This window comes from Hyperoodon ampullatus (assembly GCF_949752795.1).
Source record: "Hyperoodon ampullatus genome assembly, chromosome: 12".
Lineage (NCBI taxonomy): Eukaryota > Metazoa > Chordata > Mammalia > Artiodactyla > Ziphiidae > Hyperoodon > Hyperoodon ampullatus.
In genome coordinates this window covers 49,964,749-49,977,093 of record NC_136925.1, presented here as the reverse complement: position 1 = coordinate 49,977,093, position 12,345 = coordinate 49,964,749, and the positions used below count along the sequence as shown (strand labels likewise).

At 40.1% G+C, this 12,345-nt stretch overlaps 1 long non-coding RNA gene across 1 annotated transcript; it reads left to right on the top strand.

The window, feature by feature from the left end:
- The first annotated feature begins 11,518 nt into the window (after positions 1-11,518).
- Positions 11,519-11,972, top strand: LOC307061235. Its single transcript, XR_013811174.1, has 2 exons — positions 11,519-11,573; positions 11,700-11,972. It is a non-coding gene; the product is annotated as an uncharacterized lncRNA (long non-coding RNA).
- Positions 11,973-12,345: the final 373 nt, after the last annotated feature.

Here is a 12,345-nt window from a genome sequence, read left to right as displayed (position 1 = left end):
GTTGCCTGGGCACCACCTGAAAAGAAAAAGACAACTAAATGATCATAGACCACAGATTGTTAGTTTAATATACAGTTTCTTTCAGCCAGCAGTCAAAGTACTGTAAAAGATCTCCTATCTTTCTAGCACTCTTCAAAAACAAACAAACAAATAAACAAACAAAAAAACCACAAGTGCAAACTCTTCCATTTTCCCCTGAAAAGAGCTCTCAAATTTTCTTGAGATATGCTAAATCTTAGAAACAGCAGAGCCTATGTGCAGAGTACATTGCGATCTTAACCTTGCGAAGATGTATTACTTGCTCAACCACTGTCTTACCACGTGACTTGAGAAGTTGTCTGCGCTAAGTGTCTCTGCTTATTTTATCCCTCTGGATGGTCCAATTAGAGGACTGTTCTTACCTGATAGGCCTGTGTCTGCATGCACACCCAAGCAAAATGCTGATATGTGGTATTCAAAAAGCATGGGTACCTAAGAATTGAGGTAAGAACACCCATACCCATGCACATGCATGCAACCTGTTTTCAAACCTCATTCCTATTACATATAGTACTTTATTCCTAATTGTATCCTGAAATGTTTCTCCTTGGTAATTCAAGCGTCATTTGTGCATACTCTACAGTGTAGTCATTTATACTTCTCTGTTTCTTCTTAAGCAGTGACTTATGTGGTTCAGAAGTCTGTCTTCTGCCCAGAGGAAAATACGTTGTACTGAAACACACCATTCTGACACACTGTGTCACTAGATGCAGGAACCTACTTTCAAAAAACAAGACTATATGCACATCACATTTCAAGTAAGAGTTCAATTGACCTCAATACTAACTATAGCCTGAGAAATAAAAAGACAACTTTAGTGTTATCTCTAGTAAAAATGATTGGTTTTAATCTTTGGATTTCTGTACAAGTAAGTTCCTTTACTGGGCTTTGGGCCCTCAGCCCACGCACTCTATTTAACTTCCTATCAATACCTAGATATCTCAAGCCTAGGACTTCCCCATTATTGGGGATGAGAAATAGCCTCATCTATAGGTATGACAGGAATTCCAAAAGTTATTTAGTTCAATTTATTCTTCTAATGCCAATAGTCCTTTTAACTGATGAAAATTGAGGTCTTAAGTATATAGGAAATATTCAGCTATCCGTGGAGCCAGGAAAAGACTTTCAATCCCAAGACCAAGGCTTCCCAATGCACGACACTGGTCTTAAAATTATAGCAAAGGTGGGTTAACGTTAGAAATGTTTCCGTGCTTTAATATATACAATCTTAGCGGGGGCTGAAATCTGGTAAAAAATGAATAACATTGCATGTGGCAGCCAGAGAGAATATAGTCTAATTTTCAGCAGAGAGTAATTGGAGGGTTCGGAATGGGATGAAGCAGTCAAAGATTATTTAATAATTAAAAACAAGCAAAGCAAAGACTTTTCAGGAGCTTATTGAAGTTTAAATAGTATAACTAAAAGTGGATTATATAGGCTTCCTAGAAATATGTTTGTTGTCTGGATATAAAGAATTTTTCACCTGGTATTAAACTATATGCCATCTTCTCCTTGTGGGAAGTAAATGAGGTCCATGGGAATCTTCTTCCCCACCAAGCAATATTACTTTTCTGTCTAATGCCTGTACCTCCTGGCTATAGAGGGCAGAAAAAAATGAATTGGAAACCTGGCCTGGGATTTCCTGGATGGAACAAAGAAGAGATGGCTGATCCATAAACTGAAACTGTATCAGCTATCTAAAGTAGCAGTCAGTGGGTATTTTGATGACAGCCCAGAGACTGGTGCCAAAGAAAGGGGGGTGGGTGATGGGTAAAGGTTGGAGGTGAGTGGTAAAGGTTGGAGGTGAGTGGGCAAGTTACAGGAAATAACGCCCCCCTGCCAGTGGTCATAAAAAAGGGAGCTTCCCCTCTAGGAAGGGCCATTTTAGATTGTGAAGCGAAAGTGAAATTGATGTATGGAAAGAGCAGTCAAACAAGAACAAAGGCTTGTAGGACTGACAAAGAGTTAAATAGCCCGGGAAAAGCTTGAAAAGCTGGAAGAGAGGCAGTAATTTAGCTTTGACGGACAGTTTGATGTGAGAGAATGCAAAAGAAAGAAACTACAATTTAGCAGAAGACACTACACCTGGAATGAAGAAGCACAGTCCGTGAGGGTCAAACAAATAGAACAGAATTTTTGAAGCTCTATCAGTAGACAGTTTCGATGTGATGATGTGTAAATTGGTCCCGATTCTGTGTAGAGAATTACAATATTTTTCCAGTGTCATCTGCTTTTGCTCAATACTCCAATTTTGGGGGGGTGGAGGTGGGGATGAATGACAAAAACAATCAAGTATAAAATGATAAACTGCACACATCTCTTCACATTCACGCAATGATCGAGCTCAAGAAAAACTTAACGTGCTTCAGGTACACTGAGAAGTTGTCATTTTAGTCAGTGTTTCATTATTATTCAAAGTAAAATATGTAGATGCTGCTGCTGATGACATTTTTTGGTGCTCTGTCTCGTCTTTCGTTCAGAATATTTAGGAGTGGGGAAATGGCAGGAGAGCAGAAAGGGGCTGAGTGTCTGAAAAGGCCGAGGGGATGGGGGGCAGGGTTAGTATGGGGAGCAGAGGTCTCTGGGCAACTGGGAACTGAGCTTACCCTTTACTGTCCAGCCCCTTGTCCCTCCAACTCCATCGGCTGCTCCCCAAGAGCACAAGGACTCAAATGCTTTATTCAAAATGAAAAAAAAAACTTCTAAGTTACTTTTGACTGTCCCCTTTTCCAGAGCCATATAAACAAATCACTGTGCCAAAGCTAGTCACGTTGCTGTGTCATTAATGTTCTAATAATTATTAGGAGAATTAGAATATATTTTACTTCCAATTTGAAAGATTTTCCCAAGAAGAGACACTGTAATGAGTTGAGAGTGGGAAATTCAAATAAAATAAAGGTAAATAGGATTGCTTCCTGATAAAAATCCACTTAATGGATTTTTTTGGGGGGGAGGGGCGGAAGTACCGGGTGTGTTTCTAATATCCTAAACCAAAACATTATAAGCCCCTTGGGACTTCCCTGGTAGCCCAGTGGTTAAGACTCTGAGCTTCCACTGCAGGGGGCACAGGTTCAATCCCTGGTTCGGGAAGGAGGAGCCGGCATGCCCTAGGGTGCAGCCCCCCAAAAAACAACTATAAGCCCCAAAACTAAACTGTAAACTCTCCTAATGTTTTTCTTTAATTTTTGTAAGAACCCCTCTCCCTTGCAGTAAATGTCTTTGAGTGGGCTCAGTTGTGACCATTCCTCTATAGTTACAACAGCCAGATGTGCTTTTGGTAATATTCATACCCACACATAATTAACATAATCCACATTCACTCTGTCTGCAAATTCTATAGGCTTTATCTTCCCCCCAAAACAGACTATGAGTCTCACCACCACCCCTGCTCTTAGCCTGATCTCAGCCATCATCAGGTTACTTGTCACCTTTCTTCAGGTTATATGTCAAGACCCTAGTTACCCTGCTCGCCAATCTACTCTCCTCAGTCAGTCTTGAAAAACTAACAAGACGATCTGCCTTGATCAGCTCGGTTCCATCCCCGTGGCTTGTTCTGGTATCACCTCATCAGCCAGCACTCTAGGCCTGTCACTTGCTACTCCCCTTGTTCTGTTTTTGTTTTTTAATGGCCCTTAGCTCTACTTGGCATATTATGTATTTACTTGTTTATTGTTTGTCTGCCTCCATGACAAGGACTTATCACTATCTGCTTTCCTCAGCTAGAATGTGAGCTCCATGAGGGAGTTTCTTTTGTCCACTGCTGTATCTCCAGTGCTTAAAAGAGTTAAGAGACATTGAATATCTATTGAATGAATTAAAAACGGCTTGTGCAAAGAAAGGTACCAGGTTTCACCAGTTTTGCTTGTTTGTTTACTATCTCCTTGGGACTCTCTCAATTATAGTTATATATCCCAAACTTCTGAAGTTTCAAATTAATTTTAAAAAGACTTCCACGGTTAAAAAAAAAAAAAAAAAAAAAGGGCTTCCCTGGTGGCGCAGTGGTTGAGAGTCCGCCTGCCGATGCAGGGGACACGGGTTCGTGCCCCGGTCCGGGAAGATCCCACATGCCGCGCAGCGGCTGGGCCCATGAGCCATGGCCGCTGAGCCTGCGCGTCCGGAGCCTGTGCTCCACAACGGGAGAGGCCACAGCAGTGAGAGGCCCGCGTACCGCAAAAAACAACAACAACAACAAAAAAAAAAAACCCAAAAAAAAAAAGTGGTATCGTCAGCATCTCATATTACACGGACTATTAAATTTTCAAGTGATAATTGCTGTAACAGAGAACTATCTGAAACAACATACTTTAAATGATTCTTGAACAGGCAATATGACTGAATTAAGAAAACAGGCTCTTTAACAAAGAATTTGTTAAACGAGGTCTTGAATTTATTACACAAGGTCATAGTGATTTGGGATTCTTGCAGAACTGCACCAGGGATCATAGATATTTGTGCAGTTTCACTATTATGCTGTTTTACAGGTTAAGATTTTAAAACAACAACACCAAAAAAAAAAAAAATTTTGTGCTGTCCAATTCTGCAGTATTCTAATTCTGACTGGACTACACAATTCAACTGTCGCTGAAAGAGACCCCACAGTGTCTTGCAATAGAAGAAATAACCTGTTAAAACTTGTGTTTATTTCAAGAATGATAAATCTCGGGGTAAGATTGGGGCTCTGAAGGGAAGAGTAACAGCTGCTATCAACCCTGGTTAATATAACATCTCTATATTTTGAGCGTATGTTAGGCAGTTAAGTGATTTGAATCAGGTACCATAGAACATGTATATTCCCAGTTCATCAGGTAATATACAACCTTTGCTTCCTTATACCTGGGTAGTTAGCCTAACTCTGTGATGTATCAAACCTATTCTGTGTAAACCTCTGTCCTGTTTAAACTTCTGTCTCATGGCTCCCTGACTAGCCTTAGATTCCTTTGTAAAGACTGAAATACTGCTACATTTCTGCAGGTATCTGATGTGTGGCATTGCTTTTTTGAGGGAGATGGGGTGGGGAACACACTGACAAGCTTTCTTTCCCTGGCCCTCACCCTTTTCCATCACCCAGTCAGCACACATCAGCCTCCACAGAACAATGAGATGAGACGGGAGTTGAGGAGTGAGGGACTCCATCCAAAGAGACAATCCCCTCCCTAGTCCAATAGCTACCACTCAACTCCCCTACTAACGGAAGTTTCTAATGGTCACTTGAGGGGTGCTAGAGGAAAGAGCCTAAGTCAGAAGCTGCAGGCTAAAAGCCATGTTCTTAGATTGTGATTGGATGGACTTTAAAATAACGCTATTTCTATCAGTTTTGGTGCTTCCCCCAAATGTCACCTCCAAATTTACCATTTTTATTGAAGAGCCTAGTTATTTTGTCATCATATAAACACACTCTTAGAGCCCTCACAAGTGTATTGATTAAGAACAGTCTACGGCTTCCCTGGTGGCGCAATGGTTGAGAGTCCGCCTGCCGATGCAGGGGACACTGGTTCGTGCCCCGGTCCGGGAGGATCCCACATGCCGCGGAGCGGCTGGACCCGTGAGCCATGGACGCTGAGCCTGCACGTCCGGAGCCTGTGCTCCGCAACAGGAGAGGCCACAACAGTGAGAGGCCCGCGTACCGCAAAAAAAAAAAAAAGAAAAGAAAAAGAACAGTCTATTTTCCTTAATGAGCATTGAATGAATAACTCATGCACATGAAGCTCTTAATAAAAGCTCAATAAGGTTTAGCTATTACTCTTTAAATGATTTTTAGATATAGATATAGCCCACTTATTTTCTAACTTTGGCATCCTTTCTTTAGCAAAATAGCAACTAAGAAGTGATTAACATTTTCCTAATGGTAATCAAAATTAGTTTTCTAGATGCTCCTGTAATGAGTACAATATTGCTATTTTAGCAACCTCAAAGAGATCTATGAGAAGGAGGAATTTACCCTTTATCAATTAATAGGGAGAAAAGACCATGAAGAGGGTCTTTGTGTTTCTATTTGGAGGCATCTCCTCTAAATCATGGAAAAAGTCATATACTATAGAATGTATCTGCCTTACAGAAATTGCTAAAAACTCTATATATTTTCTATATTACTGTAAATTTTAAACATTCCATAAAACACATTTTTTTTTGGTCGTCCTGCGTGGCATGTGGGATCTTAGTTCCCTGACCAGGGATCAAACCCACGCCCCCTGCAGTGGAAGTGCGGAGTCTTAACCACTGGACCGCCAGGGAAGTCCCAAAACACATATTTTTAAGAAACTATTTAGGAAGCTAGGAAAACTTGGATGTGAAGGTTATTGAAAGTTAAGATTAACTTTGGCAAAAGACAGTATGTACATACATAGCCAAATGGTGAATCTAGACGGGCAAAGTGGAGACAAAGTGGAGAATTTAGGTAGCTACCCGAAGGAGGTTGGGGGGGACTCCCGTTGAGGAGAAATTCTGGGGATATTTTTTAAACTTGACTTATCTATACTGAATATTGACATTAATGGTAAACTCTAGATAATTAATAATTAATAACTTGTCTCCCCAGAGCTGAACTAACTTAATGTGTGTGAATATGCTCCAACAATCTATTCAAACAATTAAGAATCTTGAAGGGAAGTCAGATCAGAACAGGAAAGGTGGAGTAGAAGGTATTAATCACTGGTGACTTTCCTATCATTCCCTTCCCTCAGTATCATACAGAGGCTCTGAGGCTCATACCAAGCTACCCCTCTGGATATCATCAGAGAAATGAAGGAACACACTGTAATATGAAGTTTCCATCCTTCTCTAGGCAGGAATTGGAAACATGTAAGTAACAAAACAACTCTCAATATCTGAAAACACACCCTTTCAGACTCTTGCTTGGAACTGTGTTTCCCAGCGTCAGCAATGTAAGAATCACACTGTAAAGGACCAGGAATTGAGTGGATGGGGCGGCAGTGATAAACTATAAAAGGTAGTAGAGAAATGTGGAACATATTTAAACAGTGAAGAGAGTAGGATCAAAGCATTACCACTGCATTTTCCAGGCAAGGGACAGGTGATAACTATACTGACTTTGGAAACTACAAAGCACCAGACATACACACGACTAGGACAGAATTACCTTCTGGCAATCTGGCTTACATAGAAGAATTACCCTTTCTCCTGAAGGGTTTTCTACCTGGCTTTTTTCATTCTTTGAGACAGAGTTAATTTAATGAGGTCTCTGCATTACTGCAGGATTTTATTCTTGGCAATCCTTGTATAAGTTAGGCTTTTTAAAAATTTTCATAATCTACTCTTCAAACTGCCTGAGGCATTTTAGACTGAATTCAAGTGTGCCCAATTATCAGAGGGTGAGATTAAGTATCTTTTCATTACCAGCTTGGTTTGGGAAGCAGAAGAAATTAAACCCACCTCCAAATAAAGCCACGTCTATTTTTCTAACAGTTTATAGCTCTCCTCTTCCCACCCCCACTTTGTACTCCTGGAGAGAAACACAGGCACGCCCTAGGGTGAGGATGAGTTTGGTCAAGGAGAGCTTTTGATAAGCTTTATCAGAGATGCTCTGTAAACATCAGGATGGCCAGCCAAGAGGATAAGGGTGGGCGAGCCGCTGCTGGGAACTCAAGATTTGAGTTTCCGAATTCTGTACTGATCTGCTTCTGGACACGTCATGAGCTCTTTACTCATTTCATTATGGGGCTTCCTCCGCTCTCCCCACCCCATCCCTATTCTTGTGAAGTTTTGAGAACTTACAGAAGAGTTACAAGTGCCATTTAGGCACCGTAATTCCCAAGGTACTCAGATTTCCTTATGCTTTATACAGTAGGATTCAACAAGTTCAAAAAAAAAAAAAAAAAAGGACACTGCCGGTGCGGGTTTTGGAAAGGAAATTAGATTGACACATTTAATTCAATTAATCACTTGCTCTTCTTTTACCATTTGGCCACAGTCCATCCCCCCCCCCCCCCGCCTCTCTCCCCCTCCCCCTTCCTTTCCAGTGGCGGAACTCGGACCTGCGCTGGGTTTGACCGTGAGGATTTGAGGGAAACTTCTCAGCAAACGTTTCCAAAGCGCGGAGGCTCGGCAGTGCAGGAGCCCCGGGCGAGCCGGGCAGATGATAAGATGGCAGGAGGCGCCCCGAGCCCTCCCGGTCCCAGGCCCCCGTCCTCGTTCCGCAAAGCTTTCATTTTTATTTGCTTTTCAGCATTCTCTGGTGCAAATACTTCAAACTGCAGGGTCACACCAAGAATTTAAACTAATTAGTCTGTGGAGTTAGAACAGACAAAATCCCTACCGGACACGAAAACGCACGGTTGCATTTCTGGCTAACAGAATGTGTGTTACCCATAAGAGCATGTAAGAAATTGAGCCCTTTTAAATAACAAATCAGTGTTATCTTTGCCTACTGGCAGCACCGCACCCTGCGGCTCAAACTCAAAAATGTTGCCCAAGAGCTCTGAAGTCTGCTACAGGTTCGGACAAGCGGAAGGCGGCGGGGGCGTGGGGCTGGGGGGAGGTAGCTCCCTCTAAGGCGCCGATTTAAGAAATTTCGTTCCTATTCTTTCTAGGAGCCCCTGTCTTAGGAGACCGTTTTGGAAATGCACCCTGGCATATACTCTCTTCTAAACGTCCGTTCTCTCTCTGTTAATGCTTTGTTAAGTAACCACCACCCATTCAAGGGATTTCACCTCCTGAACTGCCAGCGTGGTCGACTCAGTGGTGGCTCTCCTGAGGGTCTCAAGATTTTTGCATAGTGGTTGCTAATACAAAGTAACCCTTTACTGTTGCTTTAAGAACCTCAATATTACGGCTCTGATTTTTATACCTTTTTGTTTACCGGGTAAAATTCTAGGAAGGGACCACGTGGAAATCAAGCAGCAAGGTCTTAACAAAGCACTTTGTTAAGAAGTTTGCTTTGCAAGGCTATAGAACATCAATCAAGATTTCCATATGAAAAAGTACAAAGAGTAGAATTCTATAGCAAGCACGTTAAGCAAATTTGCACTTTGATTTTTCTGCCGTTGTCAGTCAAACCCCCAGCCTAGGCCCCCTAACTCCGCCCCCCTCAAAGTTACAAAGCACCTAGACTATTACTGATTACCCAAAAAAAGTAAAATTATCCTCTAAAATGGAGAACCAAATATCCAGTAACTTTATTCTAATATTCTGATTCTAATCAGAAAGATCTGAATCTTATTTACCTGTTGCATTATTAAAAGAAAACTTTTTAACAGTCAAAAAGTAAATACCGTAAGTTCAGTTTTAAGTTTAAAACTACAGACACTTTCAAGTTCATCATTCCCTTTACAATATCATGTGAAAGCTACATTTAACAAATTTTAAAACTTTAGAAGTTTTTCTTGTAGAAAAAGAAAGGAATAGGTAAAGATCTTTTTAAAAACTTACCCTTTCTCTTGAAAGAAGTGAAGTAGGCACGCCAAGTGATTGAACTCCTCAGAAGATGAAGTCAAATGCAAAAACAAGTCCAGGCCCTCAGACCTGTCTATTTAAAGTTTAAAAGTCCGCAGCTATCTGGTACTTTCCTCACTCCTTCCCCCTAATGAAAGAAAAGTGCTGATACCTCATAAAAGCTTTTTTCTTACTTGGAGCACAGAGCTTTTAAAAGTTTCAAACCACTGACTCAACAAGGAGGAGGGATTAGAAGAAAGGGGCGGGGAAGAGGAAAGGCGGGCAGGAGAGTGGAGAGGAGGCCGGCGAATGTGGACGGGTAAGGGAGAAGAAGCAAAGAGGAGTAACCAGCCCAGAGAAAGCTGTACTTTAAATCTGCTGACTAGAGAAATGAAATAACATTAGAGACGTGAGTTCCACTGCTTGTAGCTGCTCCTTACAAAAACAATTATGGGTTTTAGTTGGTGCTTTTTTCACCAAAAGTCCAAGGATGATAAAAAGCAGTGTATTTTAGAATATTACTACCTTTTCTAAAATTTTACTTACTGTAATATTACAGTAAATTAATGTGGTGGAAAAGAGTATAGCCAAGGCATACTTGTTTCCTATTGGCCAAGATGTGTGAAGTTAAAAGTGCCTGTGAGTGAGTTATTTGATGAGCTAATTCCTTTCCTCTTAGTTTAAGTAGAGACAGTGAACAAAGGAAATGGAAATGGGAGAGAGAAATTTCAAAAATGAACATTTTATGGTGGTATGCCCATCCCAAATCCACCTTCCATCCCCTTGACTGCTTTGAATTTTATTCTTTACTGCAGTTTAGCAAAAACAATGTAGTTTTATGTAGAAATAGTTATAACTGTATAATATATAACACATTTTGACTGTGAAAATCTTGATATCTAACCTCTGCCAGATCTCCAGGGAACTGAAAATTTATAATATCTCAGCCCCATTCATGCCAACTCACTAAAAATGAAATCTCTTTTGTAGTGAAATGTCAGGATATTTTTATGAAATATTCATATGTTAAGTTGGCATTAAGTGGGTCCCGAAATTATCAACCTTCCTTGAGACCATCTCCCTCTCTAAAACCCACTGGATAGTTTTCTGCCTGATGACAGCAGAGGTCTGCATATAATTTTTATGTGCTTTTCCACCACTTCCATGGTCCTCCCTCTTCAGCACTCTGCATTAGGTTTTGTAATAGCCTGAGTCATGTGGCCTCAGTCATAGAGTGGGTAGATCCTTTGAGGACTCTCCAGATGCCATACTAGAGGGCTGTGGTAGGACAATTCCCATAAACTGGCTTCAGTGATGCTCCTGAGGTTGGGCAGGGAAATCTCTTGGCCATTATTCTCTGGAAACAAAGCAAACTCATCCAGCCTTAATACTCTTTACTCTTCTCAGTAGTACAGATATCAGAAAAGAAGAGGATGGCAAATGTTTTCTGATAGATACCTCTCCCTAAGTTTCAATTCATTGAAATGATTAATAAAACACCTTTTGAAATGTTGTAGTGTTAAGACAGAGTTTTGCTCTCTTATTTGCTAGCTATGTTATTTCTAAGAGTATATTTTTCTTTATGTTAAAGAAGGGGAAAAAAGAAATAGAAATTATAATCTGACTTTCAAGTTTTCATGCTCAGCAATCCATAAATATTGTTTTGGTCTTGTATTTACATTGTCCTTTCCTTCAAATGAGTTTATTGTTTTGTCCTAACTAAAAATTACTTCCTTTGATTCAGAACACATTCACGAAAATATAATTTATTCTTTTTATTTTAAGAAAATCTGCTTTCCCTCCCCCTTAAAAAAAAAAAGAAGTCTATGCTTCATTTAATTTACGTAAATATTTGGTTTACTTTTGTAAAAGGATTTATCAAGTACAATTATTACGAAATCATCCATTTTAGTTTTAAAAATTTCCTAAAATGCTAATTCAGAATTAGTTACATGAAAGAAAAGTTGCAATTGGCTATTCTATAACAGGGTTTTTTTTTTTTAATTAAAAATTGTGTTTATTTCCAATTCTGTTTTGTTAGGTGTATAAAATGAAATTGTTATCTAAGTATTCTGGAACCTTTTATTTTTAGTCTATTGCTTATGTGACCAACTGGAAAGAGAAAGAAAGAACTTCTTTATACCAAAGTAAGTTACTCATGGAAATTGCTTGAAACATTTTCTAAGCCAAAGAGATTAGTCATAGCATTAGCCAGCAATTAAATAATAAGTTCTCCTAACATATGGACTGTACTATATCTTTTATTTCTAAAGTGATTTCCACAAAATCTTTCATAAAAGATGAAGACATTCTATGTGATCTTCTCTTCTTTTGGAATAATGCCACCAAGATTTGATCCTATGAGTAAGAGTGCTCAAGAAGAGCTGGGTTGCTGAATGGCTTCCTTGTTGGAACATTGACAACAGTTACCTTTCATGGACCCCTCGAAGCTTCTCCAAATGTCTAGCAGCAACTCCTATTATACTTCATACTGTAGCAATGCTGGTGAGTTGTATTTTGACCAATAATATACAGTTTTTAAAGTATCCCATTTATCTGACCTTAGAAGCTTATCTCCATTGGAATCTTTTGCAAAAATTGTGGGATAGGTTTTTTAAAATGTTTTTCTCATATTCTCAAAAAATGCCAATGCCATTTCATTAATATAAACACTGACTTTTCAGAACTGTATATTCTCTGACTGCCAGGCCTGGTCTATGCAGAAGAAATGGATGCGGCCTGATGTGCTAGGCAACACTGCACTTTGAGAGATGAGGGACAGTCACTTAGAGTTCTGTCCCCTGGAGAATTTCTTTAGGTGCCACCATGAGCCAGGCCTTGGACTCCGTCTTATCCATGTTGCTCTGTGTATTGAGAAACACACATTATTGGCACAGTGAAGAGCAGACTATTTTTCAG